Source organism: Schistocerca americana, chromosome 3, assembly GCF_021461395.2.
Source record: "Schistocerca americana isolate TAMUIC-IGC-003095 chromosome 3, iqSchAmer2.1, whole genome shotgun sequence".
NCBI classification, from domain to species: domain Eukaryota; kingdom Metazoa; phylum Arthropoda; class Insecta; order Orthoptera; family Acrididae; genus Schistocerca; species Schistocerca americana.
The window spans coordinates 423,303,842-423,318,422 of record NC_060121.1 but is presented as its reverse complement, the minus strand read 5'-3'; positions in this window follow the sequence as shown (position 1 = coordinate 423,318,422).

Sequence of the window (14,581 nt, the reverse complement as noted above, 5' to 3'; positions counted from 1 at the left end):
TCCGACTTGTGGCCACTCGACGGGAATTAACAGGCTTAGAACGTGGAATGGTAGTTGAAGCTAGATACATGGGACATTCCATTTCAAAAATCGCGAAGGAATTCAATATTTCGATATCCACAGTGTCAAGAGCGTGCCGAGCATAACAAAGTTCAGGCTTTACGTCTCACCACAGACAACGCAGTGGCCCATGGATTTCACTTAACGTCCGAGAACAACGGCGTCTGTGTAGAGTTGCCAGTGTTAGCAGACAAGCAACACTGCACGAAATAACAGCAAAAATCAATGTGGGATGTACAACGAACGCATCCGTTAGGACAGTGTGGCGAAATGTGGCGTTAATGGGCTAAGGAACACAGACGACCGGCGAGTGTGCCTGTGCTACCAGCATGATATCGCCTGCAGCGCCTCTCCTGGTCTCGTAACCATATCGGTTGGGCCCTAGACGACTGGAAAACCGTCGTCTGGTCAGATGAGTCCGGATTTCTGTTGATAGGAGCTGATTGTAGAATTAGAGTGTGGCAAAGACCCAATACCAGATCCACGCTTATCTCAAGATTTCGATCATATGGGGTTGTAGCCTGTCCACCCATGTTATTCAATCGGTATATTGAGCAAACAGGAAAGGAAACAAAAGAAAAGTTCGGAGTAGGTATTAAAATCCCTGGAGAAGAAATAAAAACTTTGAGGTTTGCCGATGGCATTGTAAGTCTGTCGGAAACAGCAAAAGACCTATAAGAGCAGTTGAACGGAATGTACGGTATCTTGAAAGGAGGATATAAGATGAACATCAACAAAAGCAAAACGAGGATAATGGAATGTAGTCGAATTAAATCAGCTGGTGCTGAGAGAATTAGATTAGGAAATGAGACACAGTAGAAGATGAGATTTGCTATTTGGGGAGCAAAATAACTGATGATGGTCGAAGTAGAGAGGATATAAAATGTAGACTGGCAACAGCAAGGAAAGTGTTTCTGTAGAAGAGAAATTTAACATCGAGTATAGATTTAAGTGTCAGGAAGTCTTTTCTGAATGTATTTGTATGGAGTGTAGCCATGTATGGATGTGAAACATGGACGATAAGTAGTTTGGACAAGAAGAGAATAGAAGTTTTCGAAATGTGGTGCTACAGAGGAATGCTGAAGATTAGATGGGTAGATCACGTAAATAATGAGGGAGTACTGAACAGAATTGGGAAGAAGAGGAATTTGTGACACAACTTGACTAGAAGAAGGGATCGGTGGGTAGGATACGTTCTGAGGCATCAAGGGATCTCCAATTTAGTACTGGAGGGAAGCAAGGAGGTAAAAATTGTAGAGGGAGACCAAGAGATGAATACACTAAGCAGATCCAGAAGGATGTAGGGTGCCGTAGTTACTTGGAGATGAAGAAGTTTGCACAGGATAGATTAGCATGGAGAGCGGCAGCAAACCACAACAGCAACATGCTCTATCAAGTGAAACTTGTGGCTGGAGTGAGAACTTTTCGGTAGGGTGGACACAACATGTTATCTTGGATGGAGAGTCATCGTCACACGTAGAAGTAACTTCGGGTATGCTCCAAGGAAGTGTGTTGGGACCCTTACTGTTTATGTTGTATATTATTGAACTTGCAGAAAATACTAACAGAAAAATCATACTTTTTGCAAATGGTGCAGTTATCTGTAATGGAGTACTATCTGAAAGAAGCGGATAAGATTTCAAAGAGGTACAAAGATTGGCAACTTGTTTTAAATGTTCAGAAATGTAAAATTATGCACTTTACAAAGTAAAGTATCCTATGACCATAATGTAAATGAATCACTGTTCGAATCGGCCAACTCATACGAATATCTGGGTTTAACACTCTGTAGGGATATGAAATGGAATGATCACATAGGTTCACTCGTGGGTAAAGCAGGTGGTAGACCTCAGTTTATTGGTAGAATACTGGGGAAGTGCAATCAGTCTTGAAGGAGATTGACAAATCACTTGTGCCACCGGTTCCAGAATATTGCTCAAGTGTGTGGAACCCGTACCAGATAGGACTAAAGGGGATATTGAACGTTAACAGACAAGGGCAGCACGAATGGCCACAGGTTTGTTTAATCTGTGGGAGAATGTCACAGAAAGTCTATTAACAAAGTTTCAAGAACTGGATTTAAATTGCGACTCTAGGAATATACTACAGTTCCCTAGGATCGCTCACATTGTGATCATGAGAATAAGATTAGAATAGTTACTGCACGTACAGAGGCATTCAGACAATCGTTCTTCCCGCGCTCCATACGTGAATTGAACAGAAAGAAAACCTAATAACTGTTACAATGGGACGTACCCTCTGCCATGAGCCTCATGGTGGTTTGCAGAGCATTGCTGTAGATGTAACAGTTTTCTTTTCCTATTGCGGTGCTCCATATCACTGAGACCCCTTGGCTCTCATCATTGGAGTGCTTCATTTCGGTGGATCCTCTTGCCTATCCTCAATGGGGGTGCAGGATTTCAGTGAGTTTTCACGGCAGGTGCGCCGGTCACTATCGCGCCATGGACATTTTACGCTATTACAATGGTTATAGTTTGTATTCCGCCCGTAACTGCGCAGTGGCCATCGTGGCAGTTATGGCAGCTGGATGAGAACACACCGATATCAGTCCCCCTGATCCCGGGGTTGGATGGCGGCCACCGAAATGAAGCATTTCGATGGTTTGGTGATCACCACAACCAACCCCGTAGAGAACAGAAAACTTACCGTAAAAGTGAGTAAACGAAATGTAGAATCAAATGCGTCGGTTCTTAATTGCAAAAAGAAGCACACTTGATATTTGTCGATTACAGCGCCATCTGCCACGATTGGGAAACAATGGTTTGAGTAAAACCTACGTATTTTTTTGGCGTAGAATCAGAATATGCAATAAATATGGGGTGTTCCCACTTGAAAATACGAAATTGACCTCACCCACGCACGAGGGATAGTTAGGAGTTGGCCAACTGCAGAAATGTCCCCTTTGCTAATATTAGCTTTTCGCCTAGAACATTTGTTTCGTAAAATACGTCGTTTTCTAGACATTTAATTTGCTCAAGTGAAAACAAACACTCTGTGTATATGCAGGTTGATTTCTTCCGCCGTGTACAAGCTCTAGGGATCGATCGATGAGAGGATACGGAACAAAACAGATCTAATGAATTTATGCCCAGAAATCATTGTTTCTATGCTAGAGACCATTTACTCAGTCATACATTGTTACAGAGACTGCAGTCTAATACGTGCTGTACCATGCAGCAACAGTTACAGGATGTGTTGAAAATGGTTTCCACGTGGTTCGCCGCATGCATGTACGCGTCATAGCATGTTCTGTCTCACACGTTTACATCGGCCAGGCTGCATTCGAACAGCGTCAAAGGCAGCATGAACACGCTGCTCCAGTGTCCCCACATCTGTAATGGGCTGTGCATACACGATACTTTTGAGCTGGCCCCACAACCAGAATTCGCACGGATTGAGATCCGGTGAACGAGAAGGCCACGCAACTGGACCCCCTCGTCCGATCCATCGACCAGGGAAGACACAATTGAGATGCGTCCGGACGTTGATGGCGAAGTGGGCTGGAGCACCATCATGTAGCAGCCACATAACCCTTCGAATCATCAATGGCACTTTTTATAGCATGGGAGGCGAAGTCTCCCTCAAGAAACGCCGATATGTTCGGACTGTTAGGCGACGTGGAAGGAAGACCGGTCTCAAAATACAGTCACCAAATATCCTGGCCCACACATTCCGGCTACACCGATGCTGATGATTCGCTATCACCATACCATGAGGGTTCTTCATACCATCCTGCAGATGACTGTTATGAAAGATGAAAATACCATCCCTCGTAAATGTGGCCTCATCTGTGATTAGGATGGATGACACAAATTCTGGAATCGTGGTTGCCTGGTGAAGAAAAAAATGCTCAAATGTGTGTGAAATCTTACGGGACTTAACTGCTAAGGTCATCAGTCGCTAAGCTTCCACACTACTTAACCTAAATTATCCTAAGGACAAACACACATACCATGCCGGAGGGAGGACTCGAACCTCCGCCGGGTCTGGTGAAGAAACCAGTGACAAAACTGTTCGCAACGAGGAAAGTCTGCAGAGGCTGTAAGTGATAAGTGTAGTAAAAGTTGTCATCGAGAATGTTCCACAAGGTCGTCTAGCTTGGCCTGTACTGGCGGGCCATCTGCCTGGTAGTGGCACGGCGGTCGCCTTTCACTGTATTAAATCACATTTTCCTCCAAGTCTTGTGTCCGAACATTTCGGGTACGTCCTTCGTGATTTCCTGCTTCCTGAAACGACCCTGTCTCAGACAAACGGCGAAACACTGTTTGAATGCTGTGGTTGTTGTAGGCGGGGATAGGTCTCCTGGTACAATCTTGCTGCCCGCCGCCTACTGCCATTTGCCTTTCCGTAAGGAAATACTATGTCGGCAAGCTCTCGATTCGAATACGGAACCATTGTGTACAACGCTATATCACATCCACTAGAAGGAGAGTCAACAAGAGGAGTGAATCGGAGAAAACATTACCACTTACTATGGCAGGAGAGGGTGCTAGGGCAAGGCGTATTAGGAACAGTACCACCCTCTAGGAGGAAACCATGCATCGTGTAGCGCGTTTTAGACAGCTGTCTCTGTAACAAAGTATGATTGAATAAATGATCTCTAGCATGGAAACCATGCATTTTTGGACATAAGTTCATTAGACCTTTTTTGTTCCGTACCCTCTCATCGATCAATCCCTAGAGCTTGTACAGAGTGTAAAAAATCACCCTGTACTGACGACATTTCAAAGACATAAATGTTGCTAGCAGATACGGGAATTAGATTATCAAACTGTGACTAGCCAAACACTCTACCATTTTTTTTTTTTTTTTGCAGATGATCAAGTAATGATTGAAATAAATGAGACATAGTTAAATAAATGCTTTTACCTTTTAAATAATCTATGTAAATTTAAAAATCTAGTTAATAAAACGGAAAAAAGAAGAAAGAGGAAAGGATACACTCAGATCGAAAACTTTTGAAAGAAGCATCAAATTTTTAATATCTTGGTAGTGATGTAAGTTTGTTTAATGACGAGGACATTGAGCAAAAAGATAGCAAATTTCGAGATGTATGTGGGACAATTCATAGAATTTTTAGTAATCTACATCTACATCTACATGGATACTCTGCAAATCACATTTAAGAGACTGGCATAGGGTTCATCGAACCACCTTCGCAATTCTCTATTATTCCAATCTCGTATAGGGCGCGGAAAGAATGAACATCTGTATCTTTCCGTACGAGCTCTGATTTCCCTTATTTTATCGTGGTGATCGTTCCACCCTATGTAGATCGGCGTCAACAAGATATTTTCGCATTCGGAGGAGAAAGATGGTGACTGGAATTTCGTGAGAAGATTCCGTCGCAACGAAAAACGCCTTTCTTTTAATGATGTCCATCCCAAATCCTGTATCATTTCTGTGACACTCTCTCCCATATTTCGCGATAATAGAAAACGTGCTGCCTTTCTTTGAACTTTTTCGATGTACTCCGTCAGTCCTATCTGGTAAGGATCCCATACCGCGCAACAGTATTCTAAAAGAGGACGGACAAGCGTAGTGTAAACAGTCTCCTTAGTAGGTCTGTTACATTTTCTAAGTGTCCTGTCAATAAAACGCAGCCTTTGGTTAGCCTTCCCCAAAACATTTTCCATGTGTTCTTTCCAATTTAAGTTCTTCGTAATTGTAATACCTAGGTATTTAGTTGAATTTACGGCTTTTAGATTAGATTGATTTATCGTGTAACCCAAGTTTAACGACTTCCTTTTAGCACTCACGTGGATGACCTCACACTTTTCGTTATTTAGGGTAAACTGCCACTTTTCGCACCATTCAGCTATCTTTTCTAAATCGTTTTTCAGTTTGTTTTGGTCTTCTGATGACTTTATTAGTCGATAAACGACAGCGTCATCTGCAAACAAACGAAGACGGCTGCTCAGATTGTTTCCAAAATTGTTTATATAGATAAGGAACAGCAAAGGGCCTTGGGGAACGCCAGAAATCACTTCTGTTTTACTCGATGACTTTCCGTCAATTACTACTAACTGTGACCTCTCTGACAGGAAATCACAAATCCAGTCACATAACTGAGACGATATTCCATAAGCACGCAATTTTGCTACGAGCCGCTTGTGTGGTACAGTGTCAAAAGCCTTCCGGAAATCCAGGAATACGGAACCGATCTGAAATAACTTGTGAATAGCGCTCAGCACTTCATGTATGTAAAGAGCTAGTTGTGTTTCACAGGAACAATGTTTTCTAAACCCATGTTGACTGTGTGCCAATAAACCGTTTTCTTCGATATAATTCTTAAGGTTCGAACACAATTTATGTTCTAAAATCCTGCTGCATATCGACGTTAACGATATGGGCCTGTAATTTAGTGGGTTACTCCTACTACCTTTCTTGAATATTGGTGTGACCTGTGCAACTTTCGAGTCTTTGGGTACGGATCTTTCGTCGAGCGAACGGTTGTATATGATTGTTAAGTATGGAGCTAATGCATCAACATACTCCGAAAGGAACGTAATTGGTATACAGTCTGGACCAGAAGACTAGTTTTTATTAAGTGATTTGAGTTGCTTCACTACTCCGAGGATATTTACTTCTACGTTACTCATGTTGGCAGCTGTTCTCGATTCGAATTCTGGAATATTTACTTCGTCTTCTTTTGTGAAGGCATTTCAGAAGGTTGTGTTTAGCAAATCTGCTTTGGCAGCACTGTCTTCGATAGTATCTCCAATGTTATCACGCAGAGAACTCATTGATTGTTTCTTGCCGCTAACGTACTTCACATACGACCAGAATCTCTTTGGATTTTCTGCCAGGTTTCGAGACAAAGTTTCGTTGTGGAAACCTTTATAGGCGTCTCGCATTGAATTCCGCGCTAAGTTTCGAGCTTCTGTAAAGGATCGCCAGTCTTGGGAATTTTGCGTCTGTTTAAATTTGGCATGTTTGTTTCGTTATTTCTGCAACAGTGTTCTAACCCCTTTTGTGTACCAAGAAGGATCACCTCCGTTGTTTGTTAGTTTATTTGGTATAAACCTCTCAATTGCTGCCGATACTATTTCTTTGAATTTAAGCCACATCTAGTCTACACTTATATTATTAATTTGGAATGAGTGGAGATTGTCTCTCAGGAAGGCGTCAAGTGAATTTTTATCTGCCTTTTTGAGTAGGTATATTTTTCGCTTATTTTTCGAGGGTTTGAGGATTGCAATATTCAATCTCGCTACGACAATCCTGTGTTCACTAATCCCTATATCGGTTTTGATGCTGGTAATTAACTCAGGATTGTTTGTTGCTAAGAGGTCAAGTGTGTTTTCACAACCGTTTACTATTCGCGTGGGCTCATGAACTAACTGCTCGAAATAATTTTCAGAGAATGCGTTTAGCACAATTTCGGATGATACTTAATGCGTATCTCCGGAATTAAACATGTATTATCACCAACATATCGACGGTAAATTAAAGTCGCCCCCACCAATTATCGTATGAGTCGGGTGCGTGTTTGAAATCAAACTCAAGTTTTCATTGAATCTTTCTGCAACTGTATCATCTGAACTGGGAGGTCGGTGAAAGAATCCTGTTATTATTTTATTCCGGTTGCCAACAATGACCTCTGCCCATACTGACTCACAGGAAGCATCTACTTCAATTTCGCGACTAGTTAAACTACTTCCAACAGCAACAAACACGCCACCGCCAACGATGTTTAGCCTGTCTTTTCGGTACACCGTTACGTTCTACGCAAAAATTTCGGCTGAGCTTACATCCGGCCTTAGCCAGCTTTCAGTGGCTATAACGATTTGAGCATCAGTGCTTTCTATTAACGCTTGGAGCTCTGGTACTTTCCCAAGACAGCTACGACGATTTACAACTGTTATACCAATGGTTCCTGTACCTATGTTCTTCCTGTGTTCAGCCTGCACCCTTTGTCACTGAAGCCCATCTTGTGTTTTCCCGACACTCTCTAACCTAAAAAACCGCCCAGTCCACGCCACACAGCCCGTGCTACCCGTGTAGCCGCCTCCTGTGTGTAGTAGACACTTGACCTATTCAGCGGAACCCGAAACCCAACCACCCTTTGGCGCAAGTCGAGGAATCTGCAGCCTACACGGTCGCCAAACCGTCTGAGCCTCTGATTCAGACCCTCTACCCGGCTCTGTACCAGAGGTCCGCAATCGGTCCTGTCGACTATGCTGCAAATGGTCAACTCTGCTTTCATCTTGTAAGCAAGACTGGCAGCCTTTACCATTTTTGTTAGCCGCTCGAAACCAGAGAGAATCTCTTCTGGTCCAAAGTGATACACATCATTGGTACCGACGTGAGCAACCACCTGCACTTGGCTGCACCCTGTGCTCCTCATGGCATCCGGGACGATCCTTTCCACATCTGGAATGTGATTCCGAGTGTTCCGCCGAGTTGCTTTTCCATTTTATGCACGATATTTTGACTACCGAAATAGCCGTCTCCTCCAGGTACTGAGAGTTTCGCAATTATGTGTACTCGTTGCCTGGACTCCAGTCAGACCGTGGACTATTGTTGGTCACGTGCCGCTATTTATAGCCGAGTTCGATTTCCGACATCCACATCGCCCTTTGACGCTCTTTTGTCTTTCAGAACTCGCACTGATATTCCGTGAAACGCAGATGCTCTCAGCGTCTTCCAACGCAGGCGGATGTGATGGCCGACGGGGATTTTAATAAGCTGAGTGCTGGACCCAAAGCGTTATTTGAATTGAAACCGCCGTCCCTATTTTTAGATTTTCTGACTGCTTCATTTCGAGAGACTCCTTAATTACGCTGCCCCAGAGACTTGGCGTTTGTACTACGATACTGGTCTCATCGTATTTCACGTCGTGATTATATTCGGTGCAGTGCTCGGAGGCAGCTGATTTGTTTAGTTGCTTTAGTCGGGTATGTCGCTGTTCCTTCCATCTCTACTCATCTGTTCCGATAGCCTGTCCCACGTAAGACACGCCATTTCGCTTGAGCTGGGTCGGACTTGGAAATACTGTGTAAGAAACGAAGACATCAATGCGGCAGAGGACCAGGAGACACACAACCATTCAATAGCGCCGAGAAAACTCGAGATATCACAAAGAACTTTAGAAAAAGAAAAGGTAGGAAAGAAACGAAAACTTAACTTTATAAATCAATGGCTTCACCCGCATTGCTTTACGGCAGCGAGGCGTGGACGCCGATTCCAAAGGAACTAAGTAAAATACAGTGGAAAGAAATGGTACATTTATGGAACGTTAAAGGATGTACGAGATTGAATTGGACATGAAATGAATCATCATCATCATCATCATCATTTAAGACTGATTATGCCTTTCAGCGTTCAGTCTAGAGCATAGCCCTCTTATAAAATTCCTCCACGATCCCGTATTCAGTGCTAACATTGGTGCCTCTTCTGATGTTAAACCTATTACTTCAAAATCATTCTTAACCGAATCCAGGTACCTTCTCCTTGGTCTGCCCCGACTCCTGCTACCCTCTACTGCTGAACCCATGAGTCTCTTGGGTAACCTTGCTTCTCCCATGCGTGTAACATGACCCCACCATCTAAGCCTGTTCGACCCGACTGCTACGTCTATGCAGTTCATTCCCAGTTTTTCTTTGATTTCCTCATTGTGGACACCCTCCTGCCATTGTTCCCATATACTAGTACCTGCAATCATCCTAGTTACTTTCATATCCGTAACCTCAACCTTGTTGATAAGGTAACCTGAATCCACCCAGCTTTCGCTCCCATACAAAAAAAGTTGGTCGAAAGATTGAACGGTGCACAGATAACCTAGTCTTGGTACTGACTTCCTTCTTGCAGAAGAGAGAAGATCGTAGCTGAGCGCTCACTGCATTAGCTTTGCTACACCTCGCTTCCAGTTCTTTCACTATGTTGCCATCCTGTGAGAATATGCATCCTAAGTACTTGAAACTGTCCACCTGTTCTAACTTTGTTCCCCCTATTTGGCACTCAATCCGTTTATATTTCTTTCCCACTGACATTACTTTCGTTTTGGAGATGCTAATCTTCATACCATAGTTCTTACATTTCTAATCTAGCTCTGAAATATTACTTTGCAAACTTTCAATCGAATCTGCCATCACAACTAAGTCATCCGCATATGCAAGACTGCTTATTTTGTGTTCACATATCTTAATCTCACCCAGCCAGTCTATTGTTTTCAACATATGATCCATAAATAATATGAAGAACAGTGGAGACATGTTGCAACCTTGTCTTACCCCTGAAACTACTCTGAACCATGAACTCAATTTACCCTCAACTCTAACTGCTGCCTGACTATCCATGTAAAGACCTTTAATTGCTTGCAAAAGTTTGCCTCCTATTCCATAATCTCGTAGAACAGACAATAACTTCCTCCTAGGAACTCGATCATATGCCTTTTCTAGATCTATAAAGCATAGATACAATTCCCTGTTCGACTCATAACACTTCTCCATTATTTGCCGTAAGCTAAAGATCTGGTCCTGACAACCTCTAAGAGGCCTAAAACCACACTGATTTTCATCCAATTGGTCCTCAACTAATACTCGCACTTTCCTTTCAACAATACCTGAGAAGATTTTACCCAAAACGCTGATTAAAGAGATACCTCTGTAGTTGTTACAATGTTTTCTGTTTCCATGTTGAAAGATTGATGTGATTACTGCTTTTGTCCAGTCTGATGGAACCTGTCCCGACTCCCAGGCCATTTAAATTATCCTGTGTAACCATTTAAGACCTGACATTCCACTGTATTTGATGAGTTCCGACTTAATTTCATTCACGCCAGCTGCTTTATTGCACTGAAATCTATTGACCATTTTCTCCACTTCCTCAAATGTGATCCTATTTCCATCATCATTCCTATCCCATTCTACCTCGAAATCTGAAACATTACTGATCGTATTTTCACCTACTCTTCAAAATATTCTCTTCATCTGCCCAAGGCATCTACAGGAATCACCAGCAGTTTTCCTGACCTGTCCAAAATACTTGTCATTCCCTTCTTACCTCCCTTTCGAAGACTGCTAATTACACTCCAGAGTGGTTTTCCATCAGCATGACCCATAGTCTCCAACCTGTTTCCAAAGTCTTCCCAAGATTTCTTCTTGGATGCTGCAATTATCTGTTTGGCTTTGTTTCTTTCTTCAACATAACTTTCTCTGTCTACCTGAGTTCTAGTATGTAGCCATTTTTGATATGCCTTCTTTTTCCTTTTACAGGCTGCCTTGACTGTGTCATTCCACCAAGCTGTTTGCTTCATCTTACTTTTACTCACTACTGTTCCAAGACATTCCTAAGCCACTTCTAGTACTGTGTCCCTGTACCTTGTCCATTCCTTTTCCAATGACTGTAATTGACTACATTCAACTAACTGGTACCTTTCTGAGATCGCTGTTATGTACCTGTGCCTGATTTCCTTATCCTGAAGTTTCTCCACTCTTATCCTCCTACATATGGACCTGACCTCCTGCACTTTCGGCCTCACAATCCCAATTTCACTGCAGATTAAATAATGATCAGTGTCATCAAAGAATCCCTTGAATACACGTGTGTCCCTCACAGCCATCCTGAATTCCTGATCTGTTATTATATAGTCAATGACAGATCTGGTTCCCCTGCCTTCCCAATTATACCGGTGAATTTTCTTATGTTTAAAAAAGGAGTTTGTGATTACTAAGCACAGAAATCCAAGAGTTGTTTCCCGTTCCTGTTGGCCTCCATATCCTCTCCAAATTTACCCATAACCTTTTCATTCCCTTCTGTTCGATTTCCAATCCTAGCGTTAAAATCACCCATTAGCAGAACACTGTCCTTGTTCTTTACTCTAACAACTACATCACTGAGTGCCTCATAAAAACTATACATCTTATCTTGATCTGTCTCTTCATAATGCGAATATACTGACACAATCCTAATTTTCTTGCTAGACACTGTCAAATCTATCCACATCAGTCGTTCATTTACATACCTTATTGCAACTACTCTTGGTTCCATTTCTTTCCTGATGTAAAGCCCTACACCCCATTGTGCTATTCCTGCTCTGACTCCTGACTGGTAGACCTTGTATTCTCCCACTTCCTCTTCTTTCTCACCCCTTACCCGAATGTCACTAATAGCTAAAATGTCCAGCCCCATCTTACTTGCAGCCTCTGTCAGCTCTACCTTCTTCCCAGAGTAGCCCCCATTGATATTAATAGCTCCCCATCTCATTACCATTTGTTTGCCAATTCGTATCTTAGGAGTCCCTAGTTTGTCAGTTAGAGGTGGGACTCCGTCACCTCCAAAGGTCCGAGATTTTTTGCTCTGATTGTTGCCAGCATCATATTTAAAGTACCGGGGAAGCAGGTTGCTAACCTTACTTGCCCCGAGTCCCATTGGGTTTTACCCCTAACGGCTGAGGGACTAACCGGTGGATTTGGTAGTCTTTGCCGTATGAGCACAAAGGTGACCACGACTCAGAATATGTCCGAGATGCCCAGACTTATTCCAAAGTAACTGGTATCCCGACTGTCGGGACCACTTACTTGGCCACTCATACGTTGCCCGTGGTTCATGAACTAGGACGTGACTACAGGAGCCCACACCATAAATGAAGAAAGGAATTAAATATATATTTAATGCATAATAAGATACTGAATTATAGACGGAACTGGAACGACCACTTACAAAGAATGGAAAATACCAGGCAGCGTTGGATTACCTGCCGAGGGGAAGGGAAGATTGAGGACGACCCAGAGTAAGCTGGAGACAACTGTGAAGACGAAACGGGCTCGAATGCCTGATGCATGAAGTGGAGGAGAAGAAGAAGAAGAAGAAGAAGAAGAAGAGAATGCATCACAAGGCACCGACGGAATTCCAACTAAATTTTACCCAGAATACATCTTGGACCTAGCTCTTTTCGTAGCTCGAGACTCCTTTGCGCAGTGAATAGTTGTGGAAAAGAACGCAGGCCACTGTTGTTTACAGAAAGCGTAAAACACCGGATACACAGAATCAGAGACCAATATCTCTGTCTTTCGTCGTTCGTAAGGCCCAGAGCAGATTCTAAGCTCAAAGCTTACAACGTTCCTGGACCAAAATAAATTTATCCGAAAGAACCAGCGCGGATTCAGAAAATCTGCCCGTGTAAAAATCAGTTTTATTCATATGCGACATCTTACAATCAACAGATAAAGATTCAGATTCTGTCTGCCTGTGTTTCCTAAAGGCGTTTGATACTGTGCCACGTTGTCGACTTCTAATCAAGTCACAGTCACATTCAGTATTTCCGCAGATTCATTGATGGCCGAAACCTGAAGACGAAAGTAACTTTCTCATGATGTGTCACTGCCCAGTAGCACAGCCTGATGGAACTATGACAGTATATAGAAAGAACTGCTACAGTATAGTACAGAAAGTAACTGAAAGGAATGCGCAGTGAGACAAATGGAAATGACACTATCATCCAAAGACAATAATTACACTGAATTCGCCACGATTTACAATGGTCCCCTTGACACAGAAAAAGATGGGACTCGGTTCTTAATTGGGTGTGTGATCCCCACAGATGGCAACGCATGCTCTGCGACGTACTCCCACGCTGGTCACAAGGTTGATGTGGAGTTCATCCATTCCTGCATCAGCGAAGTTGACGACTGCTGGATGGTCAGTGGTGCATGTGCAATAAGTCTCCCTAATGCATCCCACACGTGCTCGATGCTATTTAAGTTGGGGGAAGGGGCAGACCGTTCCATTCACCGAATATCCTCTCGTTACAAGACCTCCACTATCTGCACTGTTTGGCGAGGTCGCGTATTGTCATCCACAAAAATGAAGTCAGTGCCAAATGAACCCCTGGAAGAACGCACATGGGCAAAGAGTACAGTGTCAATATAACAGTGATCAGTGAGTGTGTTATCCAAAATATGTGCAAATGGCTCTGAGCACTGTGGGACTTAACATCTGAGGTCATCAGTCCCCTAGATTTAGAACTACTTAAACCTTATTAACCTATGGACATTACACACATCCAAGCCCGAGGCAGGATTCGATCCTGCGACCGTAGCAGCAGCGTGGTTCTGGACTGAAGCGCCTAGAACCGCTCGGCCACAACAGCCGGCACTAAAATATGTCAGTATGCTCATGCAGCATTATGCCTCCCCACACCATAACTTCTCGACCACCAAAATGGTCATGTTTGACAACGTTCCTGGGTGAATTACGTGTTTCTCCGTATCATCTATAAGGGTACGTTCAGAATAACTACTCACACTGAATCTGCTCTCATCCGAGCACTTTATTCCACTCCTTTTTGGTCCAGTCTGTATGCTCTTGGTAAACAGTGCAGGCCTGTTAAATGTGGTTGCTGTTGCACCTACTATTGGAGTAGATCCCTTCTCGCCTGGTGCACAATGTAGCGGTCATGTGGTCGACAGTAGCACGCCGAGTGTATGGGGGTGGTCTCTTCGCCCGACGGCCAAGTACATTGTGTTCCGCGACGTCTGGCTTTGTGTGCGGGACT